The sequence below is a fragment of the Pseudophryne corroboree genome, chromosome 1 (assembly GCF_028390025.1).
Source record: "Pseudophryne corroboree isolate aPseCor3 chromosome 1, aPseCor3.hap2, whole genome shotgun sequence".
In the NCBI taxonomy this organism is placed as follows: Eukaryota; Metazoa; Chordata; class Amphibia; order Anura; family Myobatrachidae; genus Pseudophryne; species Pseudophryne corroboree.
The window spans coordinates 393862056-393882448 of record NC_086444.1 but is presented as its reverse complement, the minus strand read 5'-3'; positions in this window follow the sequence as shown (position 1 = coordinate 393882448).

Sequence of the window (20393 nt, the reverse complement as noted above, 5' to 3'; positions counted from 1 at the left end):
CAAACTTTGTTTAATACACAAAGTTATTAAAAATATTGTATTAAATGACCTTCAGGCTGTGCGTATAAGGGCCCTCATTCCGAGTCGTTCACTCGGTATTATTCATCGCATCGCAGTGAAATTCCGCATAGTGCGCATGCGCAATATTCGCACTGCGACTGCGCCAAGTATCTTTGCTATGAAGATAGTATTTTTACTCACGGCTTTTTCATCGCTCAGGCGATCGTAATGTGATTGACAGGAAATGGGTGTTACTGGGCGGAAACACAGCGTTTTATGGGCGTGTGGCTGAAAACGCTACCGTTTCCGGAAAAAACGCAGGAGTGGCCGGAGAAACGGGGGAGTGGTTGGGCGAACGCTGGGTGTGTTTGTGACGTCAAACCAGGAACGACAAGCACTGAACTGATCGCACAGGCAGAGTAAGTGTGGAGCTACTCTAAAACTGCTAAGTAGTTTGTGATCGCAATATTGCGAATACATCGGTCGCAATTTTAAGATGCTAAGATACACTCCCAGTAGGCGGCGGCTTAGCGTGTGTAACTCTGCTAAATTCGCCTTGCGACCGATCAACTCGGAATGAGGGCCAAGATGTATATGAAACATGAATGAATTGTGTGTATGTACACACACTTTGTTTAATGCACAAACTTATTAAAAATATTGGCTAAAATTACCTTCAGGCTGTGTGTATAAGGTGTATATGTAACATAAATGCATTCTGTGCTTAGACTTGGGTCCCATCACCATGATATCTCATTATGGTATGCAATTATTCCAAAATACGGAAAAATCTGATATCCAAAATACTTCAGGTCTCAAGCATTTTGGATATGGGATACTCAACCTGTATAACATTTAGCATTTCACACAGATAAATGCTCACCAACTAGGAACCATCAGTCAAAATAAACATACAGAACAAAGATTTCAGTCATTTCATACAATTATTAAGCATTATACAAATTAAGATCTAACCTATTTATAATTTATATTCAATCTAGAACACTGATCCTATACACACCTCTCAAACAATCATATACAAAATGGAAGATGCCAAGCTGGTGCTTGTAAGGAAGGGGTTATCAATAAAAGAAAAACACAAAAGATTCCTCCAGCACAGTGCTATAAACCAGTAAAGGCTCTTAGGTAAATTTATATAAATTGTCAATTTAGAGATGAGTTCGGGAGGCAGGGCCCCCTGGGTTGGTGTGCGCTGGCTGTTTTGGGGCATCATATTGTAACACTTAATTCAGCACTTTCTTAGAACCTTATTATTTTTCTACCTTTTAGCAATCTAATACCTCTCACCTATTTAACACTCCTTAACAGATAGCTTATGCTTCTTATTAACACTAATTTAGGCTCTCACTAATGTGGTGCCTTGGGGCGGCTGGCCTATACTGACTTGGTGGGGTCCCGTGACCTGGACTTGAACCTTATGGGCTCTACACAGAGGCCGACTGGCCGCCGAGGTCCCCGACGGTCACACGGCTCCATAGCACTGCATGCTGATATGGACAAGATTGTCCATACTGGCTTGTATGTTTAAACGAGGCGGCACCAACTATGAACGAGTACGGGGCCGCACATCGGTCATCGTTGGTGCACACATACTGAAAGATATGAACGGTATCTCGTTCATTAATGAACAAGATCGTTCATATCTTTCATTGTTATCGGTAAATGTGTAGGGCCTATTAGTGTTAGGGACCCATCAGATGAGGTCACCTGAACGTTGGTTGGTGGGCCCATATTCTTTTGGACAAAAATTATGCCAATCACCTAGATTTTGCTCTATATTAGATTGCAAAGTTTATTATTATTCTGATTAGAGTGCTTGGTACTATAGAGTGTGCATCTGTATTTTCTTTCTTTCTCTGTGGAACTACAAGTCTCAACATGACAGTACCTTCCATTATGTTTGGAATTAGGGTTTGCAGTCCAAGGTGTACCCCCCATATGTACCTGGTTAAGTCAGCTCTCAATTAAAAAAAAATGTAAATCACATCTATGATCGAATATAGGGACTGTCATTGCTTAGAGTTATGACCACTCTTAGCAGAAGCATTGTGAAGTAGTGAATGGCTTATAAGACACAGGAAGTTATAAAAAAAACAAAACAAACAAACAAACAAACAAAACACAAGAAATAATATGCAAATTGAACTATACCAATATTGGCTTGATTTGACCTGACACAGCTCCAAGCTTACTCTCAAATAAAAACCCATGCATTTGCATAAACTTTCTATGTCTACTTGTCATATATTTGCATGTATGTAAAGGTACATACACACGGTGTAATTCTGGCTAAATGCTGATTTTGTCTTTGCGATTTCCCTTGAACTCCCCGGAGTCCAGAATCACAAATATTAGCTGTACACGGTACAATTTTGACTATGTACTATTTTGACTATACTAGAAACTAGATTGTGCACAATATAGTCAGAATTGCCTTGCCTGCACAGTCTATTTTTTCTTGCGATACTGACCCTGCAGGAACGCACATCAGTATCACAAGCTGTATACACAGGAAGCAGTTGGCTTCCCGATGGATGGGACCCGGATGGTCAATATACCAACGCCGGGATACTGAGGGAGGATGTGATGCCGGCGCCAACATACCTACGCCGCTCAGGATGCCGGCGTCACATTACCGACATCCGGCATCCCAAATGTCCTTGCGGCGGGACTCGCTGGCGTCCCGCTGCGGGGGTGGGGGGGGGGTTGGTGGTTAGGTTTAGGCAGGAGAAGGGGAGTTAGGGATCAGGGACGGGAAGGTTAGGGTCCGGGCAAGAAGGGTTAGATAGGTTTAGGCAGCGGGGAAGAGAGGGTTATGGTTAGGCACCCCAAGGAAGGGTTAGGGTAAGGGTAGGGAAAATATGAGGGTTAGGGAACTCAATGAGGGGCTGTCGGGATTCATGGACAGGATGCCGCTGTCGGTATACTGACACCCGGCATGCCTTCCATCTGCAATTCATACTGATCCCGTATACACACATGTGATAACTTTTGTTACGATTTTGACTGTATAGCACACATCGCACCATGTGTATGCACCTTAAGTCTTCTGCATTTTATTTAAAAATAGAATGCTGGGGTTTTTTATACTTGTTTAGATTTGAATCTCTTGTCTTTTTGCCGTTTTAGAGAAACCCACTTTGGAAAGCAAGAAGACTGTTATATTAAAATCAAATTAACAACAGTGAATTGTGTGTAATGCACCTTAATCACAAATTGCTGTTGTTTTATGTACATTTAAATGGAGACAATTACATTGTCTGTCAAATGCCATTTTGGACCATAAGCCTGAGAGAGGTTCCCAACGGCAGTCCTAAAGGCACCCTAACGGTCCAGGTTTTAAGTATATCCGTGGCTCAGCGCAGATGGTTAAATCAAACTGACTGATGTACTAATCAAGTCACCTGTGGCTATGCACGGTATACTTAAAACCTGGATCGTTAGGGTACCTTGAGGACCATCTTTGGGAAGGGTCATCTGTTTTGTCTTGATAGCCATGGATTTAAAATAAGCATATATATAAGTTCAATATGCACTAATATTATGCGTTCTTAAAATGGATCTAATAGCCAGTATACATAGTAATAACACCTGCAGTGTTTTGCCATTTTGGTTTTAAAGGGGTTTTTTCAATTAAATGCACACCTGAATAGCGTCGGGAATGAGTGCACAGAGCTATTCAATTAGCTGGATCACACCGGAACGTAAGTCGGGAGATGCAGCTTACAGCGCGTAAAGAATACCATTTAGTCACGGTAAATGGCATTCTCTGACTTAAGTACCGGGTGTGATGCGTGATGTCAAGCCCACAACTCACATTGCGCCACTTACCAACACAAAAGAACAGTTTGCCTTTTAGATTTGCCAAATTCTATATATTTGTAGTTAAGAGTAAGCCCCAGTCCATAAACACAACTCTAAAGTAAGAATCACCAGTAGAATGGATGCATACACTGTAGACATACACTATGGGTAATTAATACAGAGGTGTGGAAGATGTTCAATACACTGTACCTGGTCTTGCTGACAAACTTCTAGTAAAATTGAGAAAATGTAATCTTTATGCAACAGCACAGATAAATTAAAACGCTGCTTCACGGGTTTACATAGAAAAAGGCAGATATTGACTGAGGACTAGGTATTTGCACAGACCAAAGAGAGAAGTTATTCAGAATGATGGCTTTACTTACAAACTGTCAGTGTGCCAGAGGCCGGTTGCTACTTAATGTACCCACAGCATTGGTACTCTGGGGCTCCATTGTGTGCAGGTGCCCATTGGCATCTGCCACCGTGAGGTCAACTGTTCGACTGGCGGTCACTCTGCCCAGCTGCTCTGGGCACCACTGGTATCTATACCCTGCTGCTGGTGTGGGCAGCTCTCCCAGGGGGCTGTGGGCAATTTTTATTGCAGGTGGCTTTGGTTCCTTCAGTTTCTCTGTTTGAAATTTAAAGGGCCAGGTGCGCAAAGTGTGGTGTCACGTTTGGCACCAAATTTAAACTTCCTCCCTATAAAAGGATGTCTCTGGACACTGTTCAAGTGCCAGAGTATTAGGCTCACATCCTGTACTCCAGCGTCTGTTCTGTTAGATATTCCAGTGTAATTACCTGTGTTCTGATCCAGTGCATTGGACGATTCTCCTCAGCTGTTCCTTTGGTATTGCTCCTTGTGACTTTCTTGTTCCAACCTTGACTATTCTCCTGACCGAATTCTGCATGTTCCCTGGTACCTTGTTGCCTGCCTGGTTCTGACCGGTTTCTGTTGACTACGCCCAGTAAGTCTCACGGCGATCAGTCTCACTGTCTGCATTTGTACTTGTAAAAAAAACCCAGTCAGAAGGCTGCAACCTGTGTATCGGGCGCAAGGAAGCCAAAATCTCCTTTATAGGGGTCCTCGGTGATGTCCACGATATGCCTGACTGCGCCTCTGCTGCGCGTCTATATCAATCCAAATTGTATGTTTAGCCAGGCCCGGTGCTCGGGTGGTCGTCATTTCCCTGCAAACAGTGCGCGCTTTCGGCTTGTATTTCAAAAAAGGGGTGTTGTCTCACAAAGGAAGGGGCATGGCTACAAAATAGTACGCCACACAGTAACACAATCTTATTAACATTACATCAGTGCCCCTGATTCATATTAGACTACATAGTAGTGTCCCTTATTCACGTTACTACACACAATAGTGTCCCTTATTCACATTGTCACACAGTATTGCCCCTTATACACATTACGCCACACAGTAGTGCCCTTTATACAGAATTCCCACAGTAATAGTGCACCTTACACACACATAATGCCCTTAGTAGTAGTGCCTCTTACACATAATGCCCACAGTAATGCCCTTTACCCATAATGCCCACAGTAGTAGTGCCCTTTATATGCATAATGCCCACATTAGTAGTGCCCCTTACATATAATGTGCTCAGTAGTAGTGGCCCCTTACACATAATGCCCACAGTAATGCTGCTTACACATGCCATAAAGACACAGCCCTTTACTAATGTGAAGCCCAGCTACTGCGCCGGCTGTTGTTCAACACTTCCTAGCACTCAGCATTTTGGTAGAGAAGTCATGACACAGGAGGAGACTTGACACCGGAGATCAATTTCCTTTGCTGTGCCCCCATCCTTCTCCTCCCCCCTGCACACACAAACACCCTGCCCCCATAGCCACACACACCACCTCCATAGTCACACACACTGCCTCTATAGCCTGCCTCCACAGCCACACACATTGCCCCCTTAACCTGCCCACATATCCACACACTGCCTCCATAGCCACTTACACTGCCTCCATAGCCTGCCACTATAGCCACACACACTAGCCCCATACCAAGACACAATGTCCCATAGCCTGCCCCTATACCCACACACACAAAGTTCCACAGCTGTGATCCCATACACAGATATTGTGCGCATATACACAAATGTACCGACAGGAATCATATTAAGACATCCACTGGTGGTTTTGCAAACTCAGCAACTGCGTACAAAAATGCTGCACGATTGCAGATCCTTCGATAACACAACTCGGAAATGTTTTAATATTCTGTGCATCCGGCATGTGAATGTGTTTTTTCACCTAAATTAGAGGTGCTGAATTCAGTAGAAAAATCTGATTTTCTCCATCACGTCATATTTATTAGATGCACACAAATAACAAAAGCGGTAATAGCTATAGCTGAAAAAGTAAGATACAGATATGCCCTTCCTCATCTTTACCACAATCTGTTTGCACATGCTCACTCATTGGCACATTTGGAGGATTGCTGGTCAGTGAATGGCTGGATGTAGGGCATGCCTCTTACTAATTGGCTGTTTGAGGCGGCAGTCTGCAGCTGTGATTGGTTGGCTCCTGGGAGCAGGCTTTAAATGGCCAAATGTTTAGATGAAGCAGGTTTTAGTCACATAGGTCAACAGAGTAATGCGGAATACCTCTGAGCATACCAGCTCCAGAACCCTGGACTGGTTACATTATACCGCCGGACACCTGTCAGTAAGTATTTAACTGTAATGCTATAAACCACTGTCCCCAGTTAATATATTGGTAGATATCGGTGTAAATGATACATTGTATTAATGTATGCCAAAGTTTTATTATTAAAATATAGCAACCCTAGGTGTAAACCCCTTAGAAAAAGGCAAGAACACTGAGTAAGCTAACATACAAAACAAAGTTAATGAAACAAAGCAATATTTTACTATAGCACAATTATATAATTTGGTAAAAATCAGACACTTTTTTGGCAAATTCAATATCTGGAGATCGCCACAATGTCCTTCTGTGCATATACTGGCCAGTTACGGGTGTGTTCTGTGTCTGTATGTTGTGCGAGGCAAAACGTGCAATACAGATGGACTTGATGGGCAGGCCTGGAGCGCACATTGTGCCAATCACATAAAATTTTATCAGGATACATTAAAGATCCTGTGGCAAGTGCAAGCGAGCCACTGAGCCCGCAAGGGGACTCTGCGTTAGCCCAGCTTTCAGCATTCGGATTATGGACAGCCAGCATCCCGCCCGCTGGTAAGTCATACTGAATCCATTTAATCACCCCCTTTTTGTTTTAGTTCACATTTTTATAAAATTATTCTTTTCTTAGGAGCTTCATGGAGTTTACAACTTTGAAATCACTACTTCTTTGGTTGGAATAAGACTTTTTAATCTTTTTCCCATGGATGAAAGCATAGCTATGTTCTCGAGTCACAGACTGTTTAGATCTGCCTGTGCAATTAAGCCACTTGTGTCCTAAAGAACAGAGTTCTGAGAAATGTTCTGAATACCTGGTGTGTAAAGCACATACTCAAGTGGCTGCCATGTAAAATCCTAAGAAGTGGCTTATTTTCATATCATCTCTATGGGGTAGCTTAACTCTCTCTGTAAATGATCCCATTGTTCGGATTAGAGTATTGTTTTAATTATCAAATTTCTGAAAAATGTACATAACCATCAGGGGCGTAGCTATGTATATTGGGGCCCCATAGCACAGTTAGCCAGCCCCTTCCCCCCCCCGACAGACTGGCAGTCGGGGCCGGGGGTTAGGGTTACTCAGAGATCCTCCCGCCGCCGCAGCTGCCCTTACCCCGTGGACTAACTGCAGCAGGTGTGGGCACTCACCAATGGGGCGCCGCTGCTCTCCCAGCCAGCTCCATCTAGATGACGAGGAAGTGTACGCTGAGAGGATGAGTGGTGCCCGTGGCCCAGTGATGTCCCTGCAGACTCGGCCACGCCTCCTCCCAGCGTTAGGACTCAGGAGAGGAGGAGCCAGCCGGGTGAGCAGCATCGCATTTCTAATGTACAAAAAGCAGCCAGCGGGTCTCAACAGCTAGGTGCAGGGGAAGGGCTGGGCCCCAGAGATGGCTCGGGCCCCATAGCAACTGCATCCCCTGCACCTAGGGTAGCTACGCCCAAGATAACCATCATTACTAGCTGAATTTGTACATATTTGCCAACACGTCTAAGCGACATCTAAAACTTTTATTACATTCACCTAGTTATATATCATCAATTCCAAGAAGCCATTTGCACATAAATAGCATAATTACATTTTTGCTGTCACAGGCACATCGTAGGGCTGATCTGAAGTCATTAATAAACTTGATACTTAGCAATTTGCAGAAGCATTACAAGTCACTGCATACTTAACATGGTTATATTATTGTTCAAAGTAATAAACGGAGATTTATGGTAGACTTACCATTGTTAAATCTCTTTCTGCGAGGTACACTGGATTCCACAGAGAATAACATCTGGGGTGTAGAGTTGGATCTTGATCCGAGGCACCAACAGGCTAAAGCTTTGACTGTTCCCAGGATGCACTGTGCTGCCTCCTCTATAGCCCCGCCTCCAGGCACTGGAGCTCAGTTTTGTTAACCAGTCCAATGCAGTAGCAGGTAAGAGAGACGGTAGATGTTAGTCACATAGAACCACATTCTCACGACAGGAGGAGGGACTAGCGGCTAATGCCATACAAACCCAAAGAAGCTAAGTGCGTCAGGGTGGGCGCCCTGTTGAATCCAGTGTACCTTGCAGAAAGAGATTTAACAATGGTAAGTCTACCATAAATCTCCTTTTCTGCAGCGGGGTACACTGGTATTCCATAGGAAATAACATCAGGGATGTCCTAAAGCAGTTCATCATGGGAGGGGATGCACTGTAGCGGGTACAAGAACCCGGCGTCCAAAGGAAGCTTCCTGGGAGGCGGAAGTATCAAAGGCATGGAACCTGATGAATGTGTTCACCGAGTACCACGTAGCCGCCTTGCACAATTGTTCTGCGGACGATCCACAGCGGGCCGCCCAAGAAGGTCCATCCGACCGAGTAGAATGGGCCTTGATAGCAGCAGGAGCTGGGAGCCCAGCCTGCGCATAAGCTTGTGCAATCACCATTCTAATCCATCTGGCCAAGGTTTGCTTATTCGCAGGCCAGCCACATTTGTGAACACCAAAAAGTACAAAAAGAGAATCTGACCTCCTGGTAAAGGCAGTCCTTTCCACATAAATACGAAGAGCCCATACCACGTCCAAAGATCTTTCTTTGGAGGACAAACCAGAAGAGCTGAAGGCCGGAACCACAATCTCCTGGTTAAGGTGAAAAGATGATACCACCGTAGGTAAATAACCAGGGCAAGTTTGAAGAACTGCCCGGTCACGGTGAAAAATCAGAAAGGGTGGACGACAGGACACAGCACCTAAGTCTGACACCCTTCTAGCAGAGGCAATAGCCAACAGAAACCCGACCTTAAGCGTAAGGCATTTAAGGTCCACAGACTCAAGATGTTCAAATGGAGACTCTTGTAGAGCATTTAAGATGACAGACAGATCCCATGGAGCCACAGGAGAGACATAGGGAGGCTGAATCCGTAGAACACCCTGAGTGAAAGTGTGAACGTCAGGAAGAAATGCAATTTTTCTCTGAGACCACACCGACAAGGCAGATATATGAACCTTGAGGGAGGCCAGATGAAGGCCCAAGTCTAGGCCTTGTTGTAGAAAAGCAAAAAGTCTGGAAGTTTTGTAAGTATATTCATCATAATTCTTAGTGGCACACCATGTGAAGTAAGAATTTCAGACCCAGTAATAAATCCGAGCTGAAGCTGGTTTACGGGCTTTCAACATAGTTTGAATGACCGCCTCAGAGAATCCTTTTGCTCTCAGGAGTGATGCTTCAAGAGCCACGCCGTCAAAGCCAGTCTGGCCAGGTCCGGGCAGACACAAGGGCCCTGAAAAAGGAGGTCTGGGCGTTGAGGAAGTAGAATAGGACGCTCTATTGAGAGACCCTGCAGGTCTGAGAACTAATGCCGCCTGGGCCACGCTGGAGCGATTAGAAGTAGTATGCCTCTTTCTTGCTTAAACTTCCGTAATACCCTGGGCACGAATGCTGCTTGAGTATCCCTTGTCCTTGCTCCAAAGACCAGAACCTTGTGATTGTGTCAAGATGCCATCAGGTCTACATCTGGTAGTCCCCACTTGTCCACTAGGAGTTGAAAGACTTTTGGATGAAGGCACCACTCTCTGGGGTGCACGTCCTGCTGACTGAAGAAGTCCACTTCCCAGTTGAGGACTCCCGGAATGAATACTGCCGATATAGAGGATTTTTGACACTTCCTTAATTTCCATGTGGCTTCGAGTGCCGCCTTGATGATTTATGTATGCCACCGTGGTGGCGTTGTCTGATTGTACTTGAACAGGCCTGTTCTGTACCAGAGGCAGGGCCAGTATCAATGCATTGAACAATGCCCGCAATTCCAGAATGTTTATCGGGAGGAGAGCTTCCTCCCTGGTCCACCGACCCTGGAGAGAGTGTTGCTCCAACACCCCGCCCCATCCTAGCAGACTGGCGTCTGTTGTCAGGAGGACCCAGTTGGAGATCCATAAGGGACGGCCCCTGCTCAACTGTTGGATCTGTAGCCACCAGCTCAGTGACAGACGAACCTCCGGACTCAAGGAGATCATTTGAGACCTGATCCGGTGAGGCAGGCCATCCCACTTTGAAAGGATTAACCCCTGCAGAGGAGCGGGAATGAAATTGAGCATACGGTACCATGTCGAATGCTGACACCATGAGGCCTAGTACTTGCATCGCCGAGTGTACTGACAGTCTCTGGCGAGGGAGGAAGTATCTTATCTTGTCCTGAAGTTTCAGGACCTTCTCTAGAGACAAGAACAATCATTGGTTGTGTGTGTCCAACAATGGGGGTCATTCCGACCCGATCGCTCGCTGCAGTTTGTCTCAGCGCAGCGATCGGGTTAGAATTGCGCATGCGCCGGCGCACTGCATGGCAGTCGTCAGTGCCCAGCGATCGCCTCTCAGACAGAGGCAGTCGCTGGGTGGGAGGGGGCTGAACGGCAGCATTAATCTGCCGTTTAGTAGGCGAGGTCCGGCCAACGCAGGCGTGGCCGGATCGTTGGGGGGGCGTGGCGGCTGCATGACGTCTCACGCAGCTGCTGCCACCAGCGTCAGCGACACACAACTCCCGGCCAACCGCAGGAGCTGCGCTGGCCGGGAGTTATTCCACAGATACAAAGGCATCAGCTCTGTGCGATGCTTTTGTATTTGTGTGGGGGGGCCAGCACTGATGTGGGGTGGACTAGCCCTGTGCTGGGCGTCCCCCCGCATGTCTGGAAACATGATCGTAGCTGTGATAAATTTAGCACAGCTACGATCAACTCGGAATGACCCCCAATGCTCCCAGGTGCACCATGCTCTGAGCAGGGACCAGCGAGGACTTCTTCTAGTTCATGAGCCACCCATGGGCTTATAGTAATTGGACTGTCAGTTCCAGATGACTGAGGAGAACCCCTGGGGAGTTCACCAGGATCAGCAAGTCGTACAGATACAGCATGATCCTGACACCCTGACGGCGGAGAATAGCTGTCATGACTGCCATGACCTTGGTGAAGATCCGAGGAGCCATGGTCAGTCCAAAAGGCAAGGCCTGGAATTGATAATATAGGTTGCCAATAGCAAACCGCAGACATTGCTGATGTGAAATGGCAATAGGAATGTGCAGGTAAGCATCCTATATGTCCAGGAATACCATATAGTCCTTGGGTTCCATGGCCAGTACAATGGAACGCAGAGTTTCCATACGGAATTTGGATACCCTCACAAATTTGTTCAAAGATTTGAGGTTGAGTATAGGCCGGAAGGACCCATTTGGTTAGGGGACTAGAAACAGGGTCGAATAGTAGCCCCTGCCTCTTTGAGACAGAGGTAACGGCACAATCACTCCAGTATCTAGGAGAGATTGTACAACCAAGTGTAAAGTCTGTGCTTTCAGTGGATCTGAAGGGATAACCGTCGAGCAGAACTGGTGAGGGGGACGTCTCTTGAAGGAGATCGCGTACCTGTGACAGACAACTTCCCGCACTCAGGCGCCTGAAGTGGTCTTTAACCAGGCCTGGGCGAACTACAAAAGTCACCCACCCACCCTGGGCTGACGGGCGGCCCTTGGGCTTGGCGGTTTTGGAAGTACGAGCCTGTCTCCGGTACGCCTGACCCTTTGCTTTACCTGGAGGCCGAAAGGAACGAAAATTGGTACTCTTAGCCTTCGGAGCAGAAGGATTAGCACTTGGGAGAAATGCAGTCTTAGCTGTTGCCAAATCAGTCACGATCTTGTTCAGATCCTCTCCAAATAGTATGTCTCCCTTAAAATGATCTTTTTGGAGTCCAGGTCCACTTTCCAGGACCTTAACCACAAAATCCGGTGAGCCAGGATAGACTTAGTAAATGCCTTGGCCGCCATTACGCATACATCAGAGGCCGCCTCCTGAATATAGTGAGAGGCTGAGGTAATATACGACAGATATTGTCTGTCAGTGTCAGAAAAATTTATAGGTAGCTCATCCTGAATTGCGAGACCCATGCTTCAATAGCTTTTGCAGGCGAAGAGGCTGCCATAGTGGGTCTATGCACAACACTGGTAAGTGTGTAAATAGACTTCAGGCATTCCTCCACACACTTAGGTTTTTGTCTAACCAAAGACTGATTTAATTGTTGTAACTAGGTAGACAGAGCATCTGCCCAAGGCGGGTTGACTACAGGGACAATATGTGGCTACAATGGCACAGGAGGTCCCACTGGGGGCATTAGCCGCATTACAAGCGTCGACAGCATATTTGAAAAAGCAGCCCAAGGTGAGTCTTGATTTGCCACAGGTGCTGCAAACTGACTGGAAGGTGAAGGGCACGTAGTACCTGAACCCTCAGCTGAAACCTCTTCCTCAGACAAATCCGTAGCGCCAGCACTGCATGATGCAGGTGCGTCTGCGGATTTCCCGCCCTGAGCAGACATTATTGGGAATGTAGCCTTAGGGCGCAGCAGTACATTATAGCACAGACAAACACAATACCTGCAAAAAAAACAAAAAACCTGTGTTATGTGAAAGCAAATGCAAAGCACAAAACAGAGGATTTAAGCGGTGTGAGGTGACTGATACACACAGTGAACAATACAAAATAGTATATCCTGTGGAACACTATATTTGAAATGAGACCCTGAAGCACTTAGTCCCCCAGGGTACAGAATATAGTGGTAGCAATACGTGTGATACACAGAATAGAATCCACACAGCAGCTACAGGCACACACAGTCACAGGTACAATGCAGAAATTATTACATATAAACAATAAGACTGCACTGGACTAGTAAATCTACATATAGATATGTATGTATACAGATATAACAATGCACAGAAAACACTTAATGTATATCACAGAATACTTGTACTAAATATTCATATAGCAGTACACTTGTTCTTAAATAGGATTTTGGTTACCTACCGGTAAATCCTTTTCTCGTAGTCTGTAGAGGATTCTGGGGTCCACATTCATACCATGGGGTATAGACGGGTCCACCATGAGCCATTGGCACTTTAAGAGTTTGAGAGTGTGGGCTGGCTCCTTCCTCTATGCCCCTCCTACCAGACTCAGTCTAGAAACTGTGCCCGAGGAGACGGACATCTTCGAGAGAAGAATTTAACACAGATATTGGTGAGATTCATACCAGCTCACACATACAAGGCACATCAAGCTAACTAGCTTGAAAAACTCAGCAACTGCTGAAGTATTACTTACCAAGTAACAATGCAGTACATAACTAAACAAAGTTGTACTGAACCAGAGAACGGCTGCAGGAAAATGAAGCACTGGGCGGGTGCCCAGCATCATCTACGGACTATGGCCCTCATTCCGAGTTGTTCGCTCGCTAGCAGATTTTAGCAGCATTGCACATGCTAGGCCGCCGCCCTCTGGGAGTGTATCTTAGCTTAGCAGAATTGCGAACGAAAGATTAGCAGAATTGCGAATAGAAATTTCTTAGCAGTTTCTGAGTAGCTTGAGACTTACTCCTACATTGCAATCAGCTCAGCCCGTTTCGTTCCTGGTTTGTCACAAACACGCCCTGCGTTCGGCCAGCCACTCCCCCGTTTCTCCAGCCACTCCTGCGTTTTATCCTGGCACGCCTGCGTTTTTCTGCACACTCCCAGAAAACGGTCAGTTTCCGCCCAAAAACACCCACTTCCTGTCAATCACACCCGATCACTTCAACGATGAAAATTCTTCGTTCGGACGTGAGTAAATCTACTAAGTTTTGTGCTAAATTACTTAGTGATTGCCTTAATCGCTCCGTTGCGAAAATCGGCAACGAGCGAACAACTCGGAATGACCCCCTATGAGAAAAGGATTTACCGGTAGGTAACCAAAATCCTATTTTCTCTTAAGTCCTAGAGAATGCTGGGGTCCACATTAGTACCATGGGGATGTACCAAAGCTCCCAGAACGGGAGGGAGAGCGCGTAGGCTCCTGCAGAACTGATTGACTGAACTTCAGATCAACAGAGGCCAAAGTATCGAACTTGTAGAATTTAGCAAACGTGTTCGACCCAGACCAAGTTGCCGCTCTGCAAAGTTGGAACGCTGAAACACACCGGGCAGCTGCCCAGGAAGACCCCACCTTACGAGTAGAGTGGGCTTTAACAGATTTTGGACACAGCAGTCGTGCCGTAGAATAAGCATGCTGGATAGTGAATCTAATCCAGCGAGATATAGTCTGCTTTGAAGCAGGACACCCAATTTTCCTGGGATCATACAGGACAAACAAAGAGTCCGATTTCCTGTGACGAGCAGTCCTCTTCACATAGATTCTCAAAGCCCTCACAACATCCAAGGACTGACGAAATTGAGGAGTCAGTAGCCACTGGCACCACAATAGGTTGGTTGATATGAAATACCGACACAGCCTTTGGAAGAAACTGCTGACGTGTATGGAGCTCAGTTCTATCTTTGTGGAAGATCAGGTAAGGGCTTTTACAAGACAAAGCCCCCAATTCTGACACACGTCTAGAAGAAGCTAAGGCCAACAACGTGACAGCCTTCCATGTAAGAAAGTTTACCTCAACCTCCTGTAGAGGCTCAAACCAGTCTGAATGGAGGAACTGCAACACCACGTTAAGGTCCCAAGGCGCCGTAGGCAGTACAAAGGGAGGTTGAATGTGCAGAACTCCCTTCAAAAAGGTATGAACCTCAGGGAGGGCAGCCAATTGTTTCTGGAAGAAAATTGACAGGGCCAAAATCTGGACCTTCACAGATCCCAACCTCTGGCCCATATCCACACCTGCTTGCAGGAAGAGGAGGAAACGTCCCAGTTGAAACTCCACCGTAGGAAACTTCTTGGACTCACACTAAGAGACATATTTCTTCCAAATACGATGGTAATGCTTAGACGTTACCCCTTTCCTAGCCTGTATCAGGGTAGGAATGACCTTCTTTGGAATGCTCTTCCGAGCAAGTATCATGCGCTCAACTTCCATGCCGTCAAACGTAGCCGCGGTACGTCTTGATAGGCGAACGGCCCCTGCTGCAGCAGGTCCTCCCGAAGAGGAAGAGATTCAGAAGGTCCGCATACCAAGCCCGCCTAGGCCATTCTGGAGCAATGAGGATCGCTTGAACTCTTGTCCTCCTTACGGGATTTAGAACTCTTCGAATGAGTGGAAGTGGTGGAAACACGTACACCGACTGGAACACACACGGAGACACCAAGGCGTCCACTGCCACTGCTTGTGGGTCCCTCCACCTGGAACAATAGAGTTGAAGCTTCTTGTTGAGACGAGAGGCCATCATATCTATTTGGGGTAACTCCGAAAGGTCTGTTATTTCCTTGAACACCTCTGGATGGAGACCCCACTCCCCTGGATGGAGATCGTGTCTGCTGAGGAAGTCTGCTTCCCAGTTGTCCACTCCCGGAATTAATATTGCTGAGAGCGCCAACGCATGTCTTTTTGCCCAGAGGATGATTCTTGTCACCTCTGACATTGCCACTCTGCTCTTCGTTCCGCCCTGTCGGTTTATGTATTAATAACATTTATTAATAACGCATATTAAAAATAGAATAAATAAAATAATGCCACATATAAGCCTGTGTGGGATAATTAATATCATTAAATATATTCCACGGTGCTGGCTAGGATTCACTCAAAAGGGGAAAATGTCACTGGCTAAGACCATGAATAATCGGTTGTTGAGCACAGAGCCAGCCATTTCCAACAAAGACATTGCAGAGAATGGTCCATCTTATAAAACAGACTGTTCCAAATGAAAAATATGTCTCTAAACACTGCTTGGCAGGAGTAAACAGTGACTGGTTTCAAGCATTCATTTGTTGTTCGTAAAACATAATGGAATGATGTGTTCCACATATATAAAATATGGAAAGAGGCCACCCACAAACAAGGAAGTGATTTGGGCGACTATACCGTGCAAAAAAAGGTTTACTTGACTATGAGCAAAGTATGTAAGTTACACACGGATTCGTGTTCAAATATAATTCAAAATTGTGTTCGTGAAAAAACTGGGTTATGACAAACTAAACAATCAATTTCAATTAACTGCAGAGATGCTTTTATAGGAGCTTTAATATCTAGGTATTGATTGCCAATAAGAACTACCACATACGACAATACATTGTATGAAATATTGCATCAGGACTGCAAGGCTATGGGTTATATATACTTAAAGCATTTTCATGTTGGAAAGATTGCAAATTGCACTTCAGAAAAAATAATGGAAGAACTGCTTAGAAATGTGAAATGCTACAAAAAAATTGCTCTCATCTGATTATTTCAGTCAGACCTGTAACTAGGGCCTAGATTGTTAACTCCTTGGATAAGGGCCCTCTTCTCTCACACTTCATTTACAGCTCCCTCCTATGTAGCGAATGTCTATACTTGCATCTCCGCTGCCTGCCCCCAGTAATATGATGACTACTCCTTTTCTTCCTTTCATCTCAGCTGTAGTGTGTAGTGAGAACTGTGCTGCTAATTGTTACCTGTGCTCTGTTGGAGTTTTTCTGTTACTGTAATGTAAAGTTCTGTGTACCCTGTATTGTTCTAATGTTTGCCGAAGGTACGGCGCTGCAAAACACTTGTGGCACCCTATAAATAAAATGTAATAGTAATAATGATAGGGCAGTGCAGCCCAGGGATGTGCGGTGAGTTAAATGGCTCAGGAGGCACTGGCTAGCACCAGAGCCAGATTTCCATGCAATATATAAGCCAAAGCGTACATCTGGACATTATACACAGGTGCTGCAGTATAAACTCCTGGAAACTTGGTGAGTTTTGATCAGAGATGTGCTGAAAAGATAGGCAAGTGAGGCGCCATAGACTTTTTACTCCAGAGTTTGGGCTATAAAAATTATGAGAATAATGCAAAGAAGATATTTCAAACAAATTATTAGTAGTTTTAATATACTTTATTCAATCAAAACTCTGGTTTAAACGTAAGTATGACAGGAAAGGCTCTACCTCACCCCACCGCACGTCACTGTGCAGCCACCCAAAGCATAAGATACAGAGCGTACCACGGCCACCTGCCCATTTACCAGCTATCTGACCAGATCATCTTTCTTGACTACAACATTGAGGGGTATTCAATTGTTTGAAAAGTCAGTTGGGTGTCTGTTTTTTCATATCTAATACAGGAAAAAAACAGACACCCAACTGACTTTTAAAACACTTGAATTCCTCCCATTGAATTCACAAAACGTGCTATGATTTCCTGAGGTTTTTTAATTAAACTGGCTGCTGATCTCATAGGTTGAAAGTTGTGAAAGGGGTCTGCATTTGTTTGCCTGTAACATTCTTGCTGTGTTTACTGCACAGATAAGGCTTTGGGTTTAACGGCCTTGAGCAATTCAATTATCTGTCTATTTCTCTGCAGAGTAAACCCATGGTTAAGGTGTGTTACCTCACAGACTTCGCGTTAAATGCTGGAAGCTATGGGTTACACCCCCAGAGGGTGCATTTAACATGGATTTTTTCTTGTTTCTCCTGAGGAAAACCCTGCGGCTAACTGAACATGGCCCCATATGTAGCTAGTATGTTATTTGGGCAGGTTCAGTATGATTTATCGACGGTTCGGATGCCAACCGTCATTATACCAATAATGGCATCCCGGCCGTCAGTATGCCGGCACCGGGGCGAGCGCAAAGAGTCCCCTTGCGGGCTTGCTGCACTCACCACAGGTTATATTCTCACTCTGTGGGTGGTGTGGACACCCACAAGTGGTAATAGCCCCTGTGAGCAAGGATTCCGGCTGTCGGTATTGTCAGCAGTCTAGACTCCAGAGCCTGTATCCTGACTGCCAGGATCGCGACTGCTGGCAAATAAACTGCATTCCATTTAGGCTACCAATGTCTGGGGGGCTGTTGGTGCTTGTCAACTATTTTTCCTTTTGATTCAACACGGATATAATAGGATTTTAATTACCTACCAGTAAATACTTTTCTCGTAGTCCATAGAGGATACTGGGGTCCATTTAGTACCAAGGGGTATAGACGGGTCCACTAGGAGCCATGGGCACTTTAAGAATTTGATAGTGTGGGCTGGCGCCTCCCTCTATGCCCCTCCTACCAGACTCAGACTAGGAAACTGTGCCCGAGGAGACGGACATACTTTGAGAGAAGGCTATAAAGGATAGTGGTGAGATTCCAAACCAGCACACACAAGAGGAAAGCCATGCTAACCAAACTTGAAACAGGAACAGCAACGACTGAACCAACATTACTTAACCAAGTGACAGTGCAGCAAGAACAAAGCACTGGGCGGGTGCCCAGTATCCTCTACAGACTGCGAGAAAAGGATTTAACGGTAGGCAATTAAAATCCTATTTTCTCTTATGTCCTAGAGGATACTGGGGTCCATTTAGTACCATGGGGATGTACTAAAGCTCCCAAACCGGGTGGGAGAGTGCTGAGGTTCCTGCAGAACTGATTGACCAAACTGAAGGTGCTCAGAGGCCAAAGTATTGAACTTGTAGAACTTAACAAACGTGTTCGAACCTGACCAAGTAACTACTCAGCAGAGCTGTAAAGCCGAGACACTCTGGGCAGCCGCCCAGGAAGAACCCACTGACCTAGTAGAGTGGGTATGGCAAACTTGTCATGGAATAAGCATGCTGGATAGTAAGTTTGATCCAGCGTGCAATAGTCGGCTTAGAGGCAGGACACCCAATCTTATTGGGATCATAAAGAACAAACAGTGAGTCCGTCTTTTTGTGACGAGCTGTTCTTTTCACAGACGCCTTCAAAGCCCTCACAACATCCAAAGACTTTGAAGTAGCAGAGGTGTCGGTGACAACCGGAACCACAATAGGTTGGTTGATATGAAAAGAAGACACCACCTTAGGAAGAAATTGCTGACGAGTCCTGAGTTCAGCTCTGTCCTCATGGAAAATTAAATAGGGACTTTTGTGAGACAAAGCTCCCAGCTCCGACACACGTCTTGCTGAAGCTAAGGCCAACAGTGTGACGGTCTTCCACATAAGGTATTTTACATTCAGCTCCTGTAACGGCTCAAACCAGTCCGATTGGAGGAAATGCAGCCCCACATCGAGATCCCAAGGTGCCATGGGAGGCACGAAGGGAGGTTGGATGTGCAGAACACCTTTCAAGAACGTCTGGACCTCAGGGAGAGAAGCCAACTGTTTCTGAAAGAAAATGGACAAGGCCGAAATCTAGACCTTTATGGAGCCCAGACATAGGCCCACATCCACTCCAGCTTGTAGAAAAAGCAGGAAACGTCCCAGATGGAAATCCACTGCAGGAAATTTTCTGCTCTCACACCAAGAGACGTATTTCTTCCAAATACGATGGTAATGCTGAGACGTTACCCCTTTCCTGGCTTGGATCATAGTCGGGATAACCTTGTTAGGGATACCTCTCCTGGCTAGAATCAGCCGTTCAACTTCCATGCCGTTAAACATAGCCGCGGTAAGTCCTGATAGACGAATGGGCCCTATTGCAGAAGATCCTCGCGAAGAGGAAGAGGCCACGGATCTTCGAGGAGCATCTCCAGAAGGTCCGCATACCAGGCCCTTTTTGGCCAGTCCGGAGCAATTAGAATTGCTTGAACCTTTTCCCTTTTTATTCTTTATAGAATTCTTGGGATCAGAGGAAGTGGAGGAAACACGTACACCATCTGATAGACCCATGGAGTCATCAGGGCATCTACCGCCACCGGCTGTGGGTCTCTCGACTTGGAACAATACCGCTTGAGCTTCTTGTTGAGACGAGAGGCCATCATGTCGATCTGTGGATATCCCCATTGACTTGTCAAGAACCTAAACACTTCCGGGTGAAGGCCCCACACCCCTGGGTGCAGGTCGTGTCTGCTGAGGAAGTCTTCTTCCCAGTTGTCTACTCGCAGAATTAAGACCGCTGACAATGCCACAGCGTTTCTCTCTGCCCAGAGGAGAATTCTTGACACCTCTGACATTGCTGCTCTGCTTTTCGTTCCGCCATGTCGGCTTATGTACGTTACTGCCGTCACATTGTCCAACTGGACCTGAATGGGCCGATCTTGAAGAAGATGTGAGGCCTGTA